Below are 15,202 nucleotides of genomic sequence, written 5' to 3'. Positions count from 1 at the left end.
TTGGGAGCCCATTTTCACTGGTAGAGCGCTCAGGCCACCACAGTTGCTCCCGACATGAGGGACATTTAGCTGGCCATGTCCACCCAGCCATTCCCACCCCGGCCCCCAAGGACAAACACAACCCTGATGCGGCCCTCAATGAAATTGAGTTTGACAGCCTTGCCATAGAGGCACTGCAACTTCTCCTAGCTGCCTATCTTTCCCCTTCCCATCAGAGTCACCCATCTGGCAGATGCCATGGCTCACTCCCCAACCCCTCCCCTTAATTCAACCCAGAACTTCTCAGACTTTCAGATTTCTCAGGTATGTATTCAACAAATGTACAGGACTGAGAAGTTCCTTTGGCAGAGAACTCTAGAAAGAAAACAATCTTGACACAGCAAATAGGGCTCTCAGAGGATCTTTTACACACTTACTCCTGCAGATAATTTTCAGGCCTTTCTGCAGAATTACAAAGTGAAGAAAACAAGGTTGCACTCCAGCACCTTGTTATATATGAAAGTCCCACTGAAATTACACAGCTATACACAGTTTGCCATCTTGACTTGGGAATTAATTAAGCCAGAAAGTTAATCTGCCTAAGAAGCAGGTGGGAGAAATCTTGTTACTACAGATCCTTGTATCACACATATGCACTAATTGGTGTGTGCATGCATCCTAATGAATGATGCAAGGAAGAATTCTACAGTATGGTGTACATACAGCACATTTCTGCACTGTGCTTCAATAAAATGGGATACAAGTGTCTAAAAATAAAATTTCTGAATGATATCTAAACGAATAATTAGAGAAGGCTGAATGGAAGAAACAACAATTTTCAGCTTAAAAAGAGATTCAGAAGGTAGCTAAATCGTGGTGGTGCGGTGGTTAGAATGCAGTATTGCAAGCTAATTCTGCTCACAGCCTGGTGTTCGACCCTGATGGGCCTCAAGGTTGACTCGGCCTTCCATCCTTCCATGATTGGTAAAATGGGGACCTAGATTGTTGGGGTCAATATGCTGTCTCTGTAAATTGCCCTCAGAGAGCGTTGTAAAGAACTATGAAGTGGTATATATGTCTAAGTGCTATTGTTATCACTACGTGTGGACCAAGACTATTCATAGCAGCTTTCCTAAATGTTCTGAATTCTTTATTTCATCTCTGGAAGTATTCTTCTTACGAAGGATGTACGTAGGATATATCTCCTTACATGGCACTTAAGAATCTTAGATACTAATACTATTAGTACAAAAGGTACCAAAATATATGGGGAACTATAGTTTTAGCTCTCCAATTTACTACGACACAATCTAAATAATCTGGATAGCAAGCTGATTGATTGATTCATGGTACCTTCAAGTCAGTCTGAATCCTGGCAACTTCTTGGCAAGATTTTCAGAAGTGCTTTGCCGTTGCCTTCTTCCTAGGGCTGAGAGAAAGTGACTGGCATAAAGCCACCCAGCTAGTTTTGTGCCAAGGTGGGACTAGAACTCAAGCCTCCCAGTTTCTAGCCTAGTGTGTTGACTTACACCAAACTTGCTCTGCAATTAGGTACACGTTTGCATGTACTAACAGCACCTACAATTAATTCATTAAGAAAACAAAAAAATAATGTGACTCAGTCCCCTTGTTGACTTTCCAGGATTGTTTCCTTGCTAGCAATCTTTCTAGATCCAAGCCACTGTTTTGTCTGGATCCTTGTCTTAGATTCTAGATCTAAGATAAAGACAAAGCACGACAAAAAACAACAGTTGGTTCTGAGCTGTTCTATAACAACTTCTCTATAAAAATGTTTTCATAACAAATCAATATTCTGAAAGACACTTTGACCCAAAGTGTTTCTGAATGTTGAGGACCAATAGGAATAACATATTGACACAAGTCCACAAATAACAAAAGCTCATATATAATTATTGCATAGGCTGAAATACCATTTGTCTTCTCTGAATTCAGTTTGGTTTCTTAAGAATAACATTAGGAAAACTTTTGTTGTTTCACTAATGAAAAAAATACCTAGGCATTCTATTATAAATTAAATGTATTAAAAATATGGTGTGGGAATGGAGGCAGTCATGATTTATGCAGCATTTTTTTTGGAGATTTTCTATGTCAGAATGAAAACATGTATTAAAACGGAGATAAACCTGTACATGGATGAGGGGGAAAAGAAACCAATTAAAGAGGGTTCCCCCCCCCACTTTTTTAAAAGGTGACATGTACTAGGAAGCAAAAAGAGAATTAAAGAGGGTTTTTTCCCCTTCTTTTTAATGTGACAAACTAATGGACAGTCCCACAAGAATATAGGCTTCTCTGAATCTGTTACAATGCACAGCGGGATTCAGCTGCATTATATAAATATTTGATGATCGCTAAATCATTTATGGCTCTGTCAGGGGTCATTTTACTTGTTTTAGATTAATAATTAAAAGGATAATTAGGAGAATGTATAATCTGAAATGTTCATCTAATTGTTCATTTTACAGTTATCTCTTATTGGGTTTTACCGAATCTCTCTCTCTCTCTCTCTCTCTCTCTCTCCCCCCCTCCCTCCTTCCCTCCCTCCCTCTTTCTCTCTCTCTCTCTCTCTCTCTCTCTCTCTCTCACACACACACACACACACACAAATACACACACACACACACTCATCTACGCATATGTGCCTGCACCTTGGATGTCTCTTTTCTCTAGTAACACCATCTCCAATATTTTACAGGCATGAAATATTCCTAGAATCGTGCACTAATCTATTTGCAGATGCACCCGTCAGGTATCATTCTGTGTATTAAAAGTGGCATGGATTATCTGGAGAATTCTTTATTGTGCCATAAACGTCAAAAGGGGGGAAAAAGCACCCAGGTTTTCTTACAAAGATCAGTAGCATGACAGGCCCTATCTTCCAGTTTATAGAAGACGTGAGACACACGGAAAAAAAATGAAAATGCAGAAAATCTAAAAGCAAGTTCAGACACCTATCTCAAAATTTCTGTTCTTTCTTTCTTTCTTTCTTTCTTTCTTTCTTTTGACAAGTGAGTTGACTTTTGATAGGTGACAGTTACGGTGTGTCTCCTGAGTTCTTCCTTCGGGAGGAAGGGTGTGAGGAATGAAAACAAGGAGTTAGTCTGACAACAACATTCATTTTAGCCCATCCTATATTTCTATATTTGGAACTTGGGATTAGTTAGGTGTTTCTTTGTATGTATCAGCCATTGCCTGGGCCAGAACCCCACTTCAGACTGCATTCCTGAATTAGATTGAATAATTATTTGGTTTTAGTGTCTGGTTCTCACTTCCGGCTGACTCTCCTCTACCCTTGGGTCACTGAACTTCTGTGGGAGGGAACAAAAGGAAATAGAACAAAGGTAGGTGATCTCTCAGAAGAGGTAATACGAGTGTCCAGTTTTAAATTTTAATTTTTTCTGCATAGACTCAGTGCCCTTAAATGATGGTGAAGGGTGAACCAAATAGAAAAAATAGGTCAAGATAAAAAATTAACACACGCCATTTCTACAGTTTTTATCATACCTTTGTAATAAATTATTTGGACATTATCTCTGGAATATAGGCATATAATTAAAAAAAGTATATAGCCAGAAATTTTGAATTTTGTTTTTCAAGTCCAAATGTTACTTTATTTGTCAAGATCGTAATTCTACCATTTTTTTTAAAAAAAAAAAGCTTGAAAAACATGGGAACAAAAGGTTTATGTGAGGTCATAAATGAAAAGAAACTTAGGAGTAATTAAATGCTTTTTATAAGTATGGTTTTAGGGACACGGTGGCTCAGTGACTAAGATGCTGAGCTTGTTGATCGGAAGGTTGGCAGTTCAGTGGTTCGAATCCCTAGTGTCGCGTAACAGGGTGAGCTCCCGTTACTTGTTCCAGCTTCTGCCAACCTAGCAGTTCAAAAGCACATAAAAATGCAAGTAGAAAAATAGGGACCACCTTTGGTGGGAAGGTAACAGCTTTCTATGCGCCTTTGGCGTTTAGTCAAGCCGGCCACATGACCATGGAGACGTCTTCGGACAGCGCTGGCTCTTCGGCTTTGAAACGGAGATGAGCACAGCCTCCTAGAGTCGGGAACAACGAGCATGCATGTGCGAGGGGAACCTTTACCTTTTAAGTGTGGTTTTATATACTTAAACTTTGTTATGAAACTTAAAGCAGTGAAATGAATGAATTGTAGCCCATGTGCTAAGCCAGGGGTGTCAAACTCACATTGTCATGGCGGTGTCACGTGACGTATTGGGACTTTCCCCCCCTTTGCTAAACTGGGTGTGGGTGTGGTCAGCGTGTGACACATCCAGCCCTCGGTCAGGAGTTTGACAGCCCTGTGCTAGGTTTTTATTTGTTTTTAATATACAGCCCAAGTAAGTTTGGGCTGGTTATAATGGCAGGTTTAATTTACTTGTAATCCCTTTAAAGACTCCTAGCTTCAAATCTAGAAATCTTATTTGATATATAAATCAGAATCAGAACTTGGATTTATTAACTGTATACCTACTGTACTCATCTATCTTCATCAGGAATTTGTAAATAAAACTAAACAATCCAATAATTCTGACATCACACGGGAGTGTACAATGATCTCTGTTTATTTATTTGCCAATTTCTACATAATTTGGATTTGAACAATTTTCACAGAACATTAGAAACAATCTTTCTGTATACCGTTTAAATGCATTTTCTCTGTTAATATAGTTACTGTATTTCTTTTAAAAAACCTATTTCTTTAAAATGTTAGGGAAAATAAGGTAACTGCTCGCTTTTATCAAATTTTCTACTTTTAAAGCCATTTTCCTTTAGATTTGTCTGAATGATTGCTTAGCCTGGGAAATGGTTCTTTATGGATAATCTGTTCTTTTGAACTGCTTATTACAAAAGGCTAGCAAAATACTGCCTGCTTGAACAAGTATTGGCCATTACATTTTAATAGGCTTTAGCATCTAACAGAAATAGCTTTACTGAAGCCCATCAAGATGAAGGATTTGGATGACCTAATCTCAGGGATTTTTTTTAGTTCTAAATGGAATCAGAATCTGTGAGATAGTTATCTTCCAACTTCTTCAATGTAAGTACAATACGAAAAAATAATAGAATTTGGTGGGCTAAAATCATTAACTGTAATTATAAAGTCAATTCTGAAAAGTTAAAGGCGTACTGTGTACAATCCTTGGGCTGCATAGAGTCCCAAGCAACTATTCTGGCATGTTTAAAGTATCTTGGGATTTGTACATTTTAGAGGAGGGGGACTGGTCGATTTAAGGGAAGGAATGTATTACTCTGCTATATTTTCATTAATTTAAGGCATAAGGTTGTCTTTTAATCCTCGCCTTCCCAAAAATTTAGAGCTGCCCACTATGGGGCAAAAATAAGTTTTTAATTGTACAGCTCATAGCCTATTTCTGCCTTAAATACAGGTAGCCCACACCATAGAGTATAATAGAGGACAAAAGAGCAGAGCAGAGCAGAACAGGAAAGGACCTTGAAGGAGAACCTATTTCAGATGTGACTCTCTAGTCTGGGGTGGGTTCCAATTTTTTTTACTACTGGTTCTGTGGGTGTGGCTTATTTGGTGGGCATGGCTTGGTGGGCATGTGACTGAGTGGGTGTGGCCAACTTGAAGTCACTCAGGGCAAGGTGGGGTGGCACTTTGTTGTGAGTGACATCAACTTGGCCACGCCCACTTAGTCACATGACCAATGCTGCAGAGACAGGGCAATTTCTCCCGGGGGAAAGCCAGAGCTTCGCCGCCTCCTCTTTTCCTCAGAGGAGCTGCCTCCAAGTCCTAGCAAAGGGACACACACGCACACACACACACCACACCACAACACAACACAACAGACTCACATACAATGTAAAAGCAGCTCCACTTCACCCAAAATGGCCCCTGCAACAAGCAGGAACTTCACATCCCCACAAAAAGCTCAAAAACCAACTTTCACACTTTACACACACACAACACAACTGACTCACTCACACACACACACACATATACAGCTTTGTGAGATTTTGTGTGTTTGTGTAGTTAGGTGAAACACTACAGAAACACACCAAATCTCAGAAAGCTGCACAAATATTTTATTGTATTATTTTATTTTATTTATATTTTTTAGATCAGGGGTCTCCAACCTTAGTAACTTTAAGGTTTGTGGATTTCAACTCCCAGAGTTCCTCAGCCAGCAAAGCAGGCAGATTGAATTGCTCAATTTGGATGGATTGGATTGCAGGCAGGCAGATTCAGTTGCTAGCTGATGCAACTGATTGCAGAAGCCAAAGGAAAGCGAGCCCAAAAGGAGCAGTAATTGGGTAAATGAGGATGGGGGGTTGGGTGGGCCAGAGGAAAAAAAGATTTTAAAAGGCTCCTCTGTCGATCCCAGCTGAAGTTGCCTAATCGTAGCCCAGAAGCTCTTAACTCAGCTGGGATCGCCAGAGGAGCCTTTTAAAACCTTTTGTTTTAACAACCAGCTGAAGAGGTTGTTAAAAAAAAACTTTTAAAGGGTTCTGATAATCCCTGCTCAGCCCCACGATCATCAAAGGCTTTTTTTTTTACTTTTAAAAGCCTTTTTTCGGCTGAAGAAAAGATGCTTTTACAAGTAAAAAGAAACAAACCTCTGATGATGGCGCGGCTCAGCTGGGGCACAGGGCAGGGCCAGGGATTTTTGCTGCCGGTTCTCCGAACCACCCACCACCATCCAGGAGCGTTTCACCCCTGGCTGCTTACGTCTGGTCCAGAGTCAGGAAGGCAAGCTGACCCAAGTTTTTGGAGGCCAACCACTGCTGCTGGAAAGCGGCTGGCCAGGAAGCCTCTGAAAAGGCTTTTTTGCCAGCCACTTTCTCCTCAGGCTGCCAAAAAGTACCCGCAGTGTCCCCATATTCTTTGCACATGCGCATTGACTTGCAAGGTAATGGGATGCACATGCACAAAGAACATGGCATTGAAGAACATGGTGGCCGGGGAACTGGTTCGGGGGCGTGGCCGGCCAACCAGCCATTACTACCAGTTCTCCGAATGCCAGAAGATTTTTACTATCGGCTCTCCCGAACCAGAGCGAACCGGGAGCAGCCCATCACTGCTCTAGTCTCTTCTTAAGATCATGACTGGCATTTTTGTTTAGGCCATAAACTTTGAATGATAGTAAAATGTCATTAAGCAAAGGCTACTTGTATGCATAATATTACAAGGATCCAAATGTGTGTTGCTTCTGTTACCTCATGTAATAGAACATTATTGAGATGTTAGGATGAGTACCTTATTTATTCTAGACAGCTTATTTCAAAGCAAACTTACCAGGATTGGTGTGTAATGAAGAGAACCAGAAAGAAGAGATTCTTTGCTACAGATACTGTAAATACATTTTGCATATAGCTACACTCAGTAAAAATCCATACCAGATTTTGATGTCTCCTGTGTGTATAATTAAATCTTTAGGTCAGTGTTTCTCAATCATGGCAATTTCACAATGGCCATGCTGACTGTGGAATTCTGGGAGTGGTAGTCCATATCCCTGGAAATTGTCAAGATTACAAAATTCAGCTCCAGGCACTTCCAAACCACAGACTGCAATTGGGAGAAGGCTTTTACTCTATGTTGGATTGCTTAAAGTTTTTTGTAAAAACTCTCTAAACCAGGGGTGTCAAACTCAAGGCCCGGGGCCAGATCCATCCTGCAGGGTGCTTAGATCTGGCCCACAGGGGATGACCTGGAAACAGTGAAGGCCTGCGGTGCCTCTGCCAGCGAAAAAGGAGCTTGGGAGGGCCACATGAGGCCCTCCAGAGCTCCGCTTTCGCTGCAGATGATTGCAGGAGGTTGTCGCAGCCGAAAATGGAGTTTGGGAGCCCGTTTTTGCTGGCAGAGTGTTTGAGCCACCATAGGCGCCCCTGACACAAGTGATATCAAGCTGGTCATGTCCACCCTGGTCACACCTATCCCGGCCCCCCAAAGTCAAACACAACCCTGATGCAACCCTCAAATGAAATCAAGTTTGACACCCCTGCTCTAAACCAAGTGGGATTTTTTAAGAATTTCAAATATGTATAACCTGAAGCACTGATTAAGACATGACTTAACATAGTCTTGTCCTTATCTTCATAGGATTGCAAACTAAATTGTGGCATTGCAACAAAAAGAAGTAAAATTTTAGATTACCTCAACAAAAGTGATAATTTTCAAATCAGTGGAAATGATTGTGCCAATTTATCCTTCACTGGTGAGATCCACCTTGGCTATTATGTTCAGTTCCATTTGTTTTCTGCATTTGTTTATTATGTTATACTATTCCATTCTTGTTCACCACTCAGAGTCTTAGCTGACTGGGATGGCTTACACATTTATATACATACACACACAATTTTTCAAGTATAGCAGGGTCCTAGAAAGTTTTAGGGAGAAAAAAAATGATGGAAGGAAGTTGGAACATTTAGCCTTGAGAAGAGAAAACTGATGGAGAGCACGATAGCGCTGTTCAAATATTTGAAAGAGATGTTATGCAGAAGAAAGCCAAGACTTCTTCTCTATCACTGCGGGGTGCAGGACATGGCATAATGGATTTAAGTTGCAGGGAGACAAGTTTTGATTAAATGTAAAAAGTACTTCTTAGCTGTAAGAGCAGTTCAACAGGGGAAGTAATTACCCAGGGATGTGGTGGGTTCTGCTTCACCAGATGTTTTTAAGTGGAGGTTAAACACTTCTCTGTCGTTTGGGATTCCGTCACTGCCCAGGGGGTTGGATGGAAGAGTTTAAATAGCACCTTTCAACTCTATGATTCTATTATTGCCTCATAATTCCCCTATTAAAATTCTGCTGCACAAAATTTCGTAGAAAAGTGTAACCTAGCTGCCTAGACAGCTACGGCCATTTCGGACTACAGCAGAAAACCATTAATTGCTACGATAAAAATAAATAAATAAATAATGCAACTGTTTCTACAAACTTCTGGAGTACGGATCTCCTTTCCAGATTTATTTATTAGATTTCTTTGCTGCCCATCTCGCTTCAAAGAGACTTTTTGGGTTGTGTAATTGACTCATTGAAAATAAAGTACAGTCAGACCAATGTTTTCAGCCTGTGTATATAGTATATGGCTTCCTTCATGACAGGATCAATAAAGGTGCCCATTTTTACACAGGAGAGGGGAAAATGAAAGAATGAAGTTCCAAAATTATGGAACTCAGAAAGGAAGATAGTAGCGAGGGCTGTAATGTTTCTTTTCCTAGCAGTAAATCTATTCAGCATGGCAGGACTTCTTATTAATAAACATTTATGAGATAGTTCTTAATGGTGCAATTCATACAAGGTTTCTATGAAGAATGAATGGGGGGGAGGTTTATGCAACCATAAATATGAATAATAAACAAATTCTCTTTATGGAAAAAGCGCTACCATAGTAACACCGTATGGGGAAGAAGGTATCAATAGATTGGTTATGTAAAAATTTTAAAAGAGAAAATCTTTATTGAACCAAATGTTTTAAATGGAATGAAGATATACAAGTGTTAAATAGATATTAATTGAGAGATGGAGGGAAATGGATAAAAAGAGTGAATAAAAAAGACATGACATGACTGGGTGACCTTTAAGATCAGAAAGTCAATAGGGCAGTCTTCAACTAAATAAGTAATATTTTTCAAAAAGTCAGAATGGATTCCCATTCCTCCAGTTCCCTTTTAGATTCCACATGGCATAAGCAGACAATCAGGGGATTATAGGCATTTACAAATTTCATTTCCAGAATTGAAGATATGTGTTATGTCCTCCTCGCCTCCGTCCGAACGACGGCTTAATTAGCCGGCTCTTATCAGCTCTGGTAGCAAAAGAGCCAGCGTCTGTCGTTGGCTGCCAAGACGCTGGTGAGTCACAACTTTCAGCTCTAGTCAATCCGTGGATTTGCCTGATACAAAGAGACACACCAGCTCTTGCTGCCTTTTATATCCTGTGGGGTGTGGCTCTATGACTCAGCACTTCCTAAGCCTGCCCCTCCCCTGCTTCTGTTGTTCATTTCTCTCCTGCCTACGAAACCTGGGATTGAGCCAAGCCTGATTGCTGTCAGCTGGGTCTGCAGGCGTGGCCTTGGGGGGGAAGGAGTCAGGGGAAGGAGGTCTCATTATCTCTTTCACTTGGCCTGCTTCTGGCTCCTGGAGCTGATCCAGGGAGGCCGGTGCTTCCGAGGTAAGTCCTGACAGCCCTTCCCCCTCACTGTCCAAGTCACTTTCTGGCAGCAGGCCTGGCTCCAAGGCACTTTCAGGCATGGGGCCAGGTTCAGGGGTGGGAGCCACAACAATATGGGAGGAGAGAGGAGAGAGAGAGAGAGAGAGGAAAGGAGAGGGAGAGATGGAATCCAGTATATAGTCTGCATAGTCTCTATAGATATCTACAGTAATTTGAACATATAAATAGCTGACAAGGTTTGCCATCTGTATACCCAAGCTAATGCTATGTTTAATGACTACATGAATTTATAGTATAAAAAAATTATAAGATGTATAACATGGCACAGCCTGAGTCTGGGAATGCTCCCCGAGGTAAAGCCAGCTGCAGAGATACTGAGAGGTTCACAGGAAGGGCATTTCACCTTATAAGCTAGTTTCCTGCTTGTTTTGCGCACGGTTATAAAAGCTTTACAAACCATTGCCTTGGCATGGACGGGCCATGACAGAATAGCACATACATATTTGTTGCCCATCACAGAGAACACGGCACCCTCTCTCCTGCAAATATTTAATAAAACATGAATGAACAAAGTGTAATGGAAATTAAGGTTCTATGGAGGGATGAGAGTTTATGGACAGTTAGCATAAGTTTAGTTTATGATTGTTAGAAGTTTACTACACCCTGTATTTTGCTCTGGGAAGTCTCGGGGAGTGGGGGGTTGAGAGGGGCGGGAGAGGGGGGGAGAGGGGGGGAGAGGGAGGGAAGGAGGGGGGATATTTGTTAAAACCTTGTAAAACTTTTTCAATTAAAAAATAAAAAATAAAAAAAATAAAAGGTGATGATCACACTAACTTTCAGTTCTTCTGGAAACCTCTTGGGGAAATTGACCAGGGAGGACAATTAAATTTGGGCATTAAACACCTTCACAATACCATTTCTCTTCTCACATGATTTTGTTTGAAATACAGGTAGCCATGTAGGAGGGCAACAAGTGGCAAGTGACATCCTGTGTATGATGCAAAGTACACATTTGAGGCAATAGATGTACTGTCACTTTCACATTTTGTGTTATTTGCAAAGAAAATTATTTATTAGGCTATATGGAAAGTTATCATGACTTACTACTGGATGGCTACAAACTTTTTTTTAAGGGGGGACAGGTAATTCATTTTTAGTCATATATTTAAATATGTAAAAAAACCCAAAAATTGTTGTCCAGTCCTAAAGTTGTGTCCAACTCTTCAAAACCCCAAAGATCATAGCACACCAAGCCCCTGTCCTCCACTGTGTTGTTGTTCAGTCAAAAATATATATATACATGAACAATTACCAAAGATTTGGAAAATATGTATTAGAATGATAACAACCCAACCATTATCTGAACTCATGACATTAATTACTATTTTTATTTAATACAATTATAATTCAACTTACACTACAAGTTTTTTTGAATATATAAGTCCTAGAGTTCTTAGGAGGACTTAGAGAAACCCACAACACATCTGTTCCTTTGAGCTTACTTCTTTATTGCATTTAACAGTACTCATTGTAGTGGAATGAAATAAAAGGTAAAGTTAATGACCTGCTCTACATATCCTTATCTTTTAAACACATGATTTACAACTTATGTAACTTCTGAAAAATATGTTTGAGTACTGAAAGTTTATATTACACCATAAAAACCTGCCATCTCAAAAGAACCCCCCCCCGACTCACATCAGTAAAACTTATATTCTACTCAACCTACCTAATGTTAAAATTAAGATCAATGTTAATGTTCATAAAATTCAATAGACTTACTTTTGAGATCATAGCTGCAAAGCATGTTTTGGATTGATACCAGAGTATCCTCTGTATTTGTCAATGAAAATGTGCATCATCTATTGTTATTTTAGTTTTAACGCTACAAAAATAGTCTTAAGATCCGTGAAAAGTAAACAAAGCTGGGACAGAGGGCTTCCTGACTGATATTTCTCTTTTCCAAATAATATTTTTGGGGTGCCAAGTATGTTTTGGTGTGAAACATATGCTATCTATAGGTAATTAATAGTAGCATCTACAAATAAATTACTACATAAACTTAGTCTTTACAAAAATGTGACATATGGACAAATAAAAATGCTGGTTTATTAACAGGAAGTTGTTGTTTATGTTTCTCTTGAATTTTTATTAATCTTTAAAGGTTTCTTCTCATAAACAGCTCCCTTCCAGAATTCTAGTAGTAAAAAATGAATTATAATTTATTTTTCAACATAAGCTTGTTAACATAATTAGAGCCTTTTCTTGCCTTACATATTTGGTTATAGATTGCCACAGTTTTCCCCAGGATAATACACCAATATTAAAAAGCTTATAAAAGCATTATTACAATATAGGGGGAATGGTGTTTGTGCATGTGTGTTTTGACCTGTGTAAACTAGAAAGTCACTGATGGGGAGATGGGCAGCTACATAAATCATATAAATAACGAGTAAAATAATATAGAAATCAGGCTCCATACAAGCCGTCCTCAGTTAATAATGGTTAATGTCATGCCCAAGCCGAGAGACGAAACAATGAGAGCCAATTGAATCTAACTGCTTACCAGTTTTCAACTAACGGACAGAATCTTGCCAAACTAAAGCTATAACGTTCTAACCTTGTAGATATATCCTGAGAGATTCTAGGCCAGTGATGGTGAATCTTTTAGGCTCGTCATGTCAAAAATTCAGAACATGCCTACCCTGACTCTGCTGGCATCCCTCTCTCTCCCTCTCTCTCTCTCTCTCACACACACACAGGGACAAAAGTCCGTGTGTGTGACTTTACAGGACTTTCTCTCTGGACTGCCTCTCCTGGAAGTCATCCAAAAGAGCCCTGCTCTCCTGGTTCCTTTGGAGCCTTTGAAAATGTCTAGTATGAATGGAAAGTGTCCTTCCTTGGATTGGTTCTTGTATTGCTCCAGCACAGTGTTTTTTAAAATGTATTCTGAGTACCCTTGCATGTTTCCCAAGCCCCTCCCCCTCAGAGATTTACAAAATCAAAATTATTTGCTAGATTTTGAAGATATTGGAAAAAATGTAAAGCAATGTGACTCTTCTCATAATTTTTATTGGCTAAAAATATACATGAAAAATATTTTATTTGCACCTAGAGTACACCTAATGGGTGTAACACTGTTGTTTTCACATAAATCAGTCAATAAATATTCTAGAAATGCATCAATTTTCATTTTTAATATGGTAAATAAATCTAGCCCGTACAAAGAAAAGCTGTTTTGGGATCCTTCATAATTTTTAAAACTAGGAATGGGTCCCAAAATTCGCGGCGAAGGTTGTAGAGAGTATGGTGGCATATCAGTTTCCCCTGCACCTGGAGGAAACTGTCTATCTAGACCCGTTCCAGTCCGGTTTCCGGCCCGGTTACAGCACTGAGACGGCTTTGGTCGCGTTGGTGGATGATCTCTGGAGGGCCAGGGATAGGGGTTGTTCCTCTGCCCTGGTCCTATTAGACCTCTCAGCGGCTTTTGATACCATCGACCATGGTATCCTGCTGCGCCGGTTGGGGGGATTGGGAGTGGGAGGCACCGTTTATCGGTGGTTCTCCTCCTATCTCTCCGACCGTCGCAGACGGTGTTGACGGGGGCAGAGGTCACCCGCGGCGCCTCACTTGTGGGTGCCGCAGGGGTCGATTCTCTCGCCTTCTGTTCAACATCTATATGAAGCCGCTGGGTGAGATCATCAGTGGTTTCGTGTGAGGTACCAGCTGTACGCTGATGACACTCAGCTGTACTTTTCCACACCGGCCACCCCAATGAAGCTATCAAGTGCTGTCCCGGTGTTTGGAAGCCGACGGGTCTGGATGGGGAGAAACAGGCTCAAGCTCAATCCTCCAAGACAGAGTGGCTGTGGATGCGGCATCCCGGTACAGTCAGCTGAGTCCACGGCTGACTGTCGGGAGCGAGTCACTGGCCCCGATGGAGAGGGTGCGCAATTTGGGCGTTCTCCTGGATGAGCGGCTGTCTTTGATGAACACCTGACGGCCGCCTCCAGGAGAGCTTTCCACCAGGTTCGCCTGGTGCGCCAGTTGCGCCTTTCTAGACCGGGATGCCTATGCACGGTCACTCACGCCCTTGTGACGCCTCGCCTGGATTACTGCAATGCTCTCTACATGGGGCTCCCTTGAGGGGCATCCGGAGGCTACAGTTAGTCAGAATGCAGCTGCGCGGGTGATAGAGGAGCCCCTCGTGGCTCCCGAATGACACCTATCCTGCGCAGGCTGCACTGGCTGCCTGTGGCTTTCCGGGTGCGCTTCAAGGTTTTGGTGAACGTCTTTAAAGCGCTCCATGGCATAGGGCCGGGCTACTTACGGGACCGCCTGCTGCTACCGAATACCTCTCACCGACTCGTGCGCTCTCACAGAGGGACTCCTCAGGGTGCCGTCGGCGCGACAGTGTCGTCTGGCGTCGCCCAGGGGTAGGGCCTTCTCAGTGGGGGCTCCCGCCCTCTGCAACGGCCTCCCCCCAGGACTTCGCCAACTTCCGGACCTCCGAACCTTCATGAGCTTAAAACTTACTTATTTATCTGCGCTGGCCTGGGTTAGTTTTTAAATTTATGGGTTTTTAAATGGGTTTTAGTTTTAAATTTTAATTGTGGCCAATTTTAATAAGTTTTTTAAGTGTATTTTAAACTGTATTTATATATTGTCTATTTTACTTGGCTGTGAACCGCCCTGAGTCCTTCGGGAGAAGGGCGGTATACAAATTTAATAAATAAATAAATAATAAATAAAATAAATAAAAGTGTAAGAAATTCTGCTCCAGAAGAATTTGTTTTCCTTTTGTTTTAGCCTCTAGATGGCAATAGAGAGCAACCATCTAGACACTTTGACAAGCCATAGGATTAAGTACAGGTAGTCCTTGATTTACGAACACAATTGAGCCCAAAATTTATGTTGGTAAGTGAGACATTTGTTAAGTGAATTTTTATGACCTTTCTTGCCACAGTTGTTAAGTGAATCAGTGCCGTTGTTATGTTAGTAGCACAGTTATTAAGTGAACCCAGCTGCCAGAAGGTTGCAAAAAGGGATCACATGATCC

The 15,202-nt window shown here is 41.1% G+C and overlaps 1 protein-coding gene across 3 annotated transcripts in view; it reads right to left on the bottom strand.

Moving 5' to 3' along the window:
• The window catches only part of PTPRG (protein tyrosine phosphatase receptor type G), a 783,870-nt gene that overhangs the window by 341,299 nt on the left and 427,369 nt on the right, over positions 1–15,202 (bottom strand). The window lies entirely within an intron of this gene.

This window comes from Ahaetulla prasina, chromosome 2 (assembly GCF_028640845.1).
Source record: "Ahaetulla prasina isolate Xishuangbanna chromosome 2, ASM2864084v1, whole genome shotgun sequence".
NCBI classification, from domain to species: domain Eukaryota; kingdom Metazoa; phylum Chordata; class Lepidosauria; order Squamata; family Colubridae; genus Ahaetulla; species Ahaetulla prasina.
This window is presented reverse-complemented; position numbering and strand designations above follow the sequence as displayed.